This window comes from Manacus candei, unplaced genomic scaffold (assembly GCF_025592945.1).
Source record: "Manacus candei isolate 608988 ecotype Guabito, Panama unplaced genomic scaffold, ASM2559294v1 h1tg000014l, whole genome shotgun sequence".
Taxonomy (NCBI): domain Eukaryota; kingdom Metazoa; phylum Chordata; class Aves; order Passeriformes; family Pipridae; genus Manacus; species Manacus candei.
This window is the reverse complement of record NW_026138062.1, coordinates 82232391-82241948: the sequence shown is the minus strand read 5'-3', so window position 1 is coordinate 82241948 and position 9558 is coordinate 82232391.

Sequence of the window (9558 nt, the reverse complement as noted above, 5' to 3'; positions counted from 1 at the left end):
CATTTTTCACTGGATCACTAAGTGTTAATTCAATTTGATGGGCACAGCAGGCAATAGTATGGACTACAGGGAACTCACTTTCAGTAGTGCAGGAAGCACATCCTTTTCATCCAGAACGTGTTGTTGATGCAGATCAAATGAATTTTCGTATTAGGCCTTTGCTGGTTGTCTTTCAGGAAATCAGCATGTTGTAGCAACACTATGGTTTCCTTATTGCTTCTTTTGTAGTTTTTCCATGAGGATCTAGAAAATATAACAACACAGCTACCAACACCACAGGCAGGACCTCCTTTTACAAATAGTACAGGTTTCAGTACTGAAAAAGCTCTTGATTAATTCATCTTGTGTAAAAGTCAAGTAACATATTTAGCAAAGCAGAAGATTAAACAGGAATAATAAAAAAACCACTGCTCTCCACGGCATTGAAAATGCAGTAGAGAAGTTGCTCAAAGAGGAAATAAACTGGAATTGTTCCACTTTAGCTCAGTCTGAGGAAGTAAAAGGGGAAAACCCGGAATTGATTAAATATTAGATAGCAATTAAATATGGAGGTAGCAGCTGGACATGTAAATTGATAGAATACTTTCTCTGGGCATTACTAAATTAGCAATTAAAAGAAGTGGAACCTGCTTTGGAACAAAACTGCTACAACCAGAAAGCTGCTATTTTAAACAGTGGTTTCTACTGACACGAAATCATCATCATCTCTTTAAGGTTAGGCCAACCCAATACATCTAATAAGGTGTTACCTTTCAATCCTTATAAAAAGAGTAAAACAAAATTTCCATAAATAGAATATGAACATCCCAAGAAGAAGCTCACAAACATAAGTTCTTGCCAGATATTATCTTAATTTATTTCTGTTTTCAGAAGAAAAACTTCTGGGAGGGAACAAAAAGAATAGACAGGAAATGGAACAAAATGTCATCTTAGTGAGCCCACAGGCTAAATCAAGTGAAGCTACTCTGACTAAATGGAAAAATCAACTTCATATTGGTCTAGGGATATGAGCTTTGGAGTCCTAAACAGAATTAGGAAAAAGCTAAAGAATTTCCAAATAAATTCTTGCTGCTACAATCTGAGAGAAGGGAAGCTGCAACAGTTCAGGGGTATTTTGCCCATGATTTAGTGCACATACAATTAATAGCTCATCATGGGTTGTTAAGGATGTGATTAAAGGACAGCCAATTTACTAAAGACTTAAGAGGTTAATGATGAAGAAAAAAATAAAGTGACAATATCCTCCCTTCCTCATCTTTGCCCTTTTATTGTGATAAATATATGCTTTCCATACATTCATGAACACAACATTGTGGATTTTCCCTGTACATTTAAATAAGCACACTGCCTGACAAGATATGCAAAAATTTAGTTGGAAAAAAAAAAATGAGGGGGAATGGGGGTGCTGCAATGCAGTGGCTAAAGGAGATTTTTAAATTTTTTTGAAACCTAAAGCATTTTAAAAGACTAACTTAATAGTCACTACACACTTTGTGACGTTGTTAAAGACTGGTAAACTGTAAGTGAGAGACAAAATTTCACTTTGTCCAAGTGTGATCAAGGTTAGCAATGCTTTGTTTATGCCATTCCTTATTCTACACAGTTGAGAAAATGTGAGTTAGGCTGCATTCCCTGCAGTCTCTGGTGAAGACCATGGTGAGGAGGATATCTCACATTTTCTCACCCCTCAGCCCAGGAAGGAGGGAGGGATGGGGGGAAGATGTTTGTAAGATTTGGTTTTATTTCTCGTTACCTTATTCTGATTTGACTGGTGATAAAATAACTCGTTTCCCCAGGTCAGTCCTGGTTTGCCCGTGATGGTAATCGGTGAGTGATCTCTCCTGGTTCTTACGCAGGATCCACAAGCCTTTCATCACATGTTCTCCCTACTGTCCAGCTGAGGAGGGAACAGTGCTGAGGGGGGGACAGGGACAGTCCACCACAGATACCTAATTATTCGATTTAACCTGAATAAAGCACAAATAAACGACAGTCCTGGAAACAAACAACTGGATTCAGCTTGGGGGAATGTTCAGCCATTGGAGCTAATTACAGTGACCACAAAGAGCTTTCTGTGAACAGATGCAGTCATCTCTCTGAAGGACACCCAAGAGTTACACCTATCACATCTCTGACACTTAAGGAAAAAAACTGGCAATAGTGAGCTGACCTAAGGTCTAATCCTCCAAGCACACATGTAGCTGACTCCATAATGTCCCTGGGATGCTTACTGGGGAGTTAATTCTCAGCTGTCCTATTAAAACCCCATAAGCCACCTAAAAGGGTCAAGAGAGCATCTGGGGTTCTCCTTTAACTGCTATCATAAAATAAGCAGCTGGATCCTATAAAGGATGGTCACCAGGAAAAAAACAGTCTCTCTGGTGTTTTAGAAGTAAACCAGCAACCAGTGGAGATTAGTTGTAAAGCCATGCCATGAGCTGCCTTTTGCCTGAGGTTTGTTTTGCCTGTGAGTTAGTTGAAAACAGCAAATTCTCATGGCAGATTGCAATGTCACAGATCTCTGGGGCTGCTCTTGAGGGCTGCTGGACACCAGCTCAGTAAGTCATTGATTGCAGCAGTCAGAGGATGAGTTGTGAAGTGTTTAACCTTTGTGCTGGATGCTCTCTCTCTAAGCAAAATCTGTGGTCAGATTCCCTCGTGGAGCACAGCAGGATCTGGGATGAAGCTCAGGTAAGTGAAGATCAGCAGGAGGTTCCAGAGAAGCTGATCCATCCCCAGCAATGGACCAAAGGATGTGGACCAAAGGACAGCTTGGGTGGGGGGAACTGGAAACAGCAAAACACACATTTCTGTGGTAAGGAAAGTTGTTCTTGGAGTCTACTTTAGCTCTCAAATCAGAACAGATCAAATATTAAATATCAAGTGCCAGTCAGAACACACTGACTTATAAACTTACCACTACTTTAGTTAAGAAGAAGTCATTCTTTAACCCTTAATTGAAGTGCAAGGAAGGGAGCAGAAGATAGAGCCTTTTCCACCACTCCATGATAATGTAGTCAAATAGTCATGGATAGAATTTAACACATTTTCTTCCATGTCCTGAGAATAGTCCCCCCAGGAGGAGGCAAAACAATTGATTTTGGAGGAAGGTCAGGAATATTTAGAGAAGAGCCAAATGAATGTCAACAGCATTAAAAATATATGTGTTTATTTCCACACTACAATAAATTCAGCTCAGGTGATCCTAAACATGTATTTCTCTCAAAGAAATGAAACAGCTCAGTCTTCAACGCATTTTTCTCTTGAAATACAAGCATGTGATTTTGACAAAAGTTTTTATCTGGAAATATTTTGAATATTCATTTCAATGTAATTATAACCAAGATCTGTGGCAAATTGAGTTTAAGTTATTTTCTGTGCAAACCAGAACTGTATTTGCATTTAGTGAATGAAATATCTCATTCACATCTATTATGTACTGTGGGTAGTTATTTAACTGATTCTACTTTCCCAAGCAGAGCATTTTAATTTGTACAGTATAGAAGCTTTTCCTTTTGAGTCCAGTGATAAATTCTCTGTCAAATACTATATTAGAATAAACTTATTAAAAAATTGAAAATAGAGAAAAGTTTATTGAAAGTGATGTATTGTTAAGAATAATGCCAGACCAATAATTTTGATAACCTGGAATATTTTGAGTTTAACACAAAAAAACTTTTCCTACTCAACTGTAATTGAGAAATAGTAATTATTTAGCTCTTTTTTCACTTCCAATTATTTCTGCTTTGAAGGAGAAAAATAAGATATAAAATTTATGTTCTATTATCAAATATGTAATCTGAAAATCTGCATTTCTGTGTGCCACAGTAGGAGAGACTGGCACTGTACATCCTTTTTGCCATGTACTTCTCAATGGCATATTTAATTGATTTAAAGTGATGTGGCACATACTGGTTAAAAGAAAATACAGAGTGTTCACCAAGGAGAACCTTTTTCCATTATTAACCTTCCATCTGACAACCTCGTATCTTAATGTTTCTCCTGATTTTTCACCCTCTGGGTGAAAAATCTTTTCCTGATATCCAACCTAAACCTCCCCTGGCTCAGCTTCATGCCCTTTCCTCAAGTCCTGTCACTGTCTTAGCAAGTTGAAGGCTCTAAAGCTGCCAAACCTGCTGCAGGGGGAAACTAATTCCTCCCTGAATATTTCAGTATTAAATACCTGAAACTGTAAATCAGTGAGAGAGGCAAATTATATTTTTATACTTTTACTACCCTACTGCTGAAATAAACAGCTCAGAGAAAAGGACATAAAAACATACTTGTTTGTTTGTTTAAAGTTAAGTCAGTAGTTGTTATAACATGCCATATTCCTACATTTTTTCATAGCATTCTGAGAAGTTTGAGGGCTACTGCATAATAAAACTCATATATACTCCATTGAAAAATACACAATATTTTCATATACTTTCTCATTTCCAAAAACAAAACAATAAAAAAACAACCAAAAAACCACACACACACACACACAATCCCCAAAGCCACAGTTAACAATTGTATTAGTCAGAAACAGTGCATCTTCCCCAGATGAATAAATTTGCAGTCTCTCACTCATAACTATGTGGGCTTATAATAGACCAGCTGCCCCAAAGCTATACATGGTAGAATAACAATGAGGCATCACAAAGACCCTTTCTAGCAGCATTCTACTCTGAGAAAACAAATAAAAGACCCAAGTCTTGCATTATCTACACCATGTAGTCACAAAGTCTCAGGAATTTCAAGCATATTGCAAAGCTGCGCCAGAAAGGTAAGGAACATTTCACTTATGTGAAGCTCAGTACCTGAAATTCAAACTATAAACCATCATAACCTCTACAGATTAATACAAAACCAGCACATCGAGTTGAACAAATTGTTTAAATCTGACAACAGAGTTGTTTTACATCACTGACATCTCATTCTCCCGTGGCCAAAGACTCTTTCTGCCAGAACATTTTGGTCTTCAGTTCAGGTCTTTCCTGAATTTCTATTTATTTATGTAAAAACAATCACCCAGTGCAATATTTGGTCCTGTTATCATTATTATTTCTTTACTTTGTTCTGGAAGGCATTTTCTGCAGCATGAACACTAAAATGGCAGCATAAGAAATGGTTCTTTCCTGGGAATAAATACTCAAACCCCAACCACTACCACAACTTGCTATGGGACAGAAACTGTTCCAAGCATTTTCCATGACTAGAAAAGATTTTTTGACATCAGATTGTTAGTGTTCAGTTCATGATAGCATTTCCTCAAATTATTTAATATATTCTGAGGATTTTCTTAAAAAAAAAAAAAACCAAACAAAACCGCAGAAGACTTGATTTTTTTTTCTTCCTATCAATCACAAGTAAAATAACTGTACAGCTTCTACCACAGTATAACATTTATATTTGCATTATGCTAGTTATCAGCCACTAAAATCTCTGCTATGGAAATATCAGGGTACAATTATGATAGTTATCTTTATGTTCTAACCCAGACATGCACTTAAGCAGATGTTCAGTTCCATGCTTATTAGTAGTCTCATTGAAGCGATGATACTGAATTCTATTATCTGTCTACTTTGCTTTTTTACTCCTTTTTTACTTCCTTTTGTATGCCAGTATCCAGGGCAAAATAAGCATGTTTCCTACATGTGTTTTCAAAGAGATGCCTTTAACTATCCTTGCTATAAATTTAAGCATTGCTTTCTTCAATAGGCTGTAACTTACTGTTGTATTTAGGATATACTGAGGCTTTTTCTTTCATTCTGCTTCATATTGTATGCCAACTGATACAGTATCACATTTTATTTCATGTATTTTGGCTGCTGAATGCATGCAACACCAAAGGTTATACCACAAAAACTGTGTGTACCATCCCAGTTTTGGATGGGTGGACCCAAACGCTGCTCCAGGTGACAACAGAATTTATTTCTGATGCCAAAAGTTAATTCCCAATTGATCTAAGAATGTATTCCTGCTCTTTCAGATCACCTCCCAAGCTAAGAGAATAAATGCTGCATTGTTCCAAGCCAGCAGCACCCACGAATACCCTCCAAATGGCTCCACAGAGAGACTGAGCTTCCTGCAGGAGCATCTGGCTGGCTGCTGAATGGCCATCTGTGTTTCACCGGCAAGAGGATTATAAAACTATTTGCCAGATAGAACCTGAGGAGTTTGTGGGGTTTTTTTTCCTTAACAGCAGTATCTGGAAAATGGGCCTATAATAATGGCACCTGGAATTCAGGTGTTTCTCAGTATTTAAACAAATGTTCATGAACAAACTTTGTGCACTGTTCTTCAGATTTAATTGTTTGGAGTTTTTTTGTTTTGTTTTGTGGGGGGTTTTTTGTTGTTTTTTTTGTTGTTGTTGTTGTTGGGTTTTTTTGGGGTTTTTTGTGGTTTTTGTTTGTTCGTTTTTTTGGTTTTGTTTTTTTTTTGGTTTTTTTGGTCCATTCTTTCCTAATCTCTCCTCGCTTGCACGTGGGAATCACATCTTAAGCTTGCAGGTTTTCCCAGTGCCCCTTTCTCCATTATTTACTCAAAAATAAAGTGGTCCCTAATTATTTGGACCCACTGGAGTAAACAGTTTTTGAAAAGAAATGTCTTTACAGCTCTGTTTAGGTAATTAGAATTTGACAGCACATCACACTTCAGATGTTCCTCTCAGCAGATTAGGTTCTTCAGCTGGGACAGGGTTTGATATAATGGGAAGAATGACAGAGACTTAAGTAAGAGCCAGGAAAAAAATATTAGCTGATGTTTGGAATAAATAGAATATCTAAGAAGATGTGCTGATCCTGTAGGATCAAATTATAGTGGACTACACATCTGCCAGCAGACAGAGCACGAAGAAGTATTATCTTTGCCTTAGAGATAGAGCCCAGTCTTGAGGGATGATGGAAGAAAGGGGAGAAATTAACTGTAATCCTTTTTTTCACAATACCTTGCTTTGACAACAAAAAATATTGTCTGAAATTAAAAAAAAAAAATAAACTTTTTTTTTTTCTGAGGAAGAGGCAATGATCTCAAAGAGACAAATATCACCTGCAATTCAGAACAATGCTGAAAAGCACACATCACTGTCTCAAATGCAATTATAAAAATTAAAATGAGGTCCAGAAAAAAAAAAAAAGAGAAAAATTAAAAAAGCTCATTCTTGCTTACATCTGAGTTTCCTAGTAGTTTATTCATTTGTAATAAAATGGATAAAATAATCCATTTAGATTAAGGGTACTTTGATAAATTGCTCTATTGTGGTAGATCTGGAATACATTGTGTCAGAGCAGGTTTGGATAAGGGCAGGCTTTGGCAGAGAGGAACAGCATCAAGTTCTGCCTCACAAAAGGAAATTTTCAGCTCCACCAGATGGCTGCCCACAGAGGCAGAGCTCAGCTGGGAAACCTTCTGCCAAAAAGAAGTGTGAAGAGATGACATCTTGTCTTGGTAAGCAGTAGATGAGCATTTCCTGTAAGTGTTTCTAGAATAACCCTGAATCGATCTACTGCAAATTAGTTCATCCTAAATAGAAAACGGATCAGAATTAGTCTTCTTTGGCCTTGTCTTGAAAAGAGAAGACTAAAAAATTAACCAAGTTATGAATTCAGTTTAATAAAGTAGTTGAGAGGCATGAATTTCCAGGAGGCTTCGATTCTGTTCAGGGAAAGCTGCTACAATTATGAAGAATCTGTAAAGTGAGCAAGGGCTGAGGAAAGATGGAAAAGATGGCAAGGAGGAGGAACTTTGTGGAAAGAACGCAGCAAAAATCAACCATCTCAAGAAGAATGCTGTGAACAAACTGAGACCCTACATAGAATGGAAGAAAACAGGTCCACTGACAGACAAAAAGCTGTTTTGGACATCAAAATATGTAACAATAAGGCAAGAACAGCTTGTAAAGTGTAAGTATCAAGAGGAAACAGAGCTACAGAGATACAAACTAGTAGCAGTAGCAGCACTGCTTGATGTGAGCCAGAGGGACTGAAAAATAGTCCAGAAGACTGGGAAAAGCTGCCTGTGAAATTGTATGTACAGTAGCAAGGATGTTTAAGTAATCTATCACAATGCATAAAGCTGCCTGTAATTAGAAATCTGCAAATGCAGGAACTTTGGAACGGAAATGCTTTGACGACTGGTTTTAATAACACATAAAACTCTGGCTCAGGCTCTAAAGGAAAAAGGGTAAAATTAAATTTAAAAGAAAGAGTTTGATCCTAACTGACCTTGTATACTTTCTTTCATAATATACCTGCCTTCCCAGAAGGAACAGAGAACAAAGGGATGCTCTGTTGGGATTTAGTGAAGCATCTTGACTTATTGCCACATCAAAGTCCCTGGTTAAGATCAAGTTTAAGAGAACAAGAGGAGGACTGTGCCCCCTGTAATGTTAAAGGGAGAGCTGCTGACTGGAGAGAGATTAGAGCTAAAGCTCCTCACGGAGCAATCTGGGGACAAATTTTGCTGAGATCATTAATAACAAGCTCATTAAGAGCATGCCAACATCCTAGCATTTGGAAATGCTATCTACAAGGGGCCTGCAGGAAGCACTGCGTGATCCTAAGGAAGAGAATAAAAGAAACTGCATAAAACAAAGTGAAAGGTTGTGCCTTTGGGGACCAACAAATTTGGCCATCAGTACAAAACAATGAAGACAAGCCTGGGCATGCTACTCAGTCTCAGGACATTATGAACCATGAGCGTGACATGTCTGAGGAGGAACTGAAAGCAGTCCTGGGATCCTTTGAGAGATAAATTGTGGACAAGAAGGGGAAAAGCTGAGGGAAAAGGCTATGGCAATTTTATGTGAAGAGGTGAAAGGGGCTGGTTTGTTCAGCTCTGTGAAAAGCTGACAGGGACTGTGACCACCTTCTTTAAATATAGTGAGAGTAAAGGAAGGAGCTGCAAGCCAGAGTGTAAAGGACAGTGTTAACATAAGAACAAAGGATGTAATGAGTATATTCAAAACAGAAATTAAAAGAAGGTATATAAGCACTAGGTAATGAGGTTTGAACAGCGTTCCAAGGAGGCAAATCAGATCTGTTTCTAAGGCATCCTTTCTGAATGCAATTAAAAAATAAATTGATGTTTACTAGATTTTAATCTGCTTCCTCAGGCCTTTTAATATTTTTTTCTGGTGAGACAAAAATAGGATACGGACTATAATTGATTTAATTTCTGCTTTCTGTTTGTTTGTTTGTTTGTTCAGGAAAGGCCTGATTATTTCAGCATTGGAAAAGTTTTGAGTATTTGGGGGTTTTATCTTAATTCCAGCTACATTTGGATGCGATATACATTTTGGATGAAATATTTTGATTGTATCTCCATCAGGTTCCCATCAGAAATCCATCCTACACAGCATAAACTGCATGATGCAGTTGTACAGCTTGAAGTATTTCTAATAACTGCCATGGAGAGGCTACAAGAAATTCCAGCTCTCCAGAATAATGCAAAGTGTTGAGCTTTTGTTTTTTCCTCAACATACAGAAAAAACCAAAACTTACAGTCTTACTGCATCCCTGTTTCACTCTTTCAGATCCCAAGGCCTTGGAGTTCACTTGATAACTACCTCTG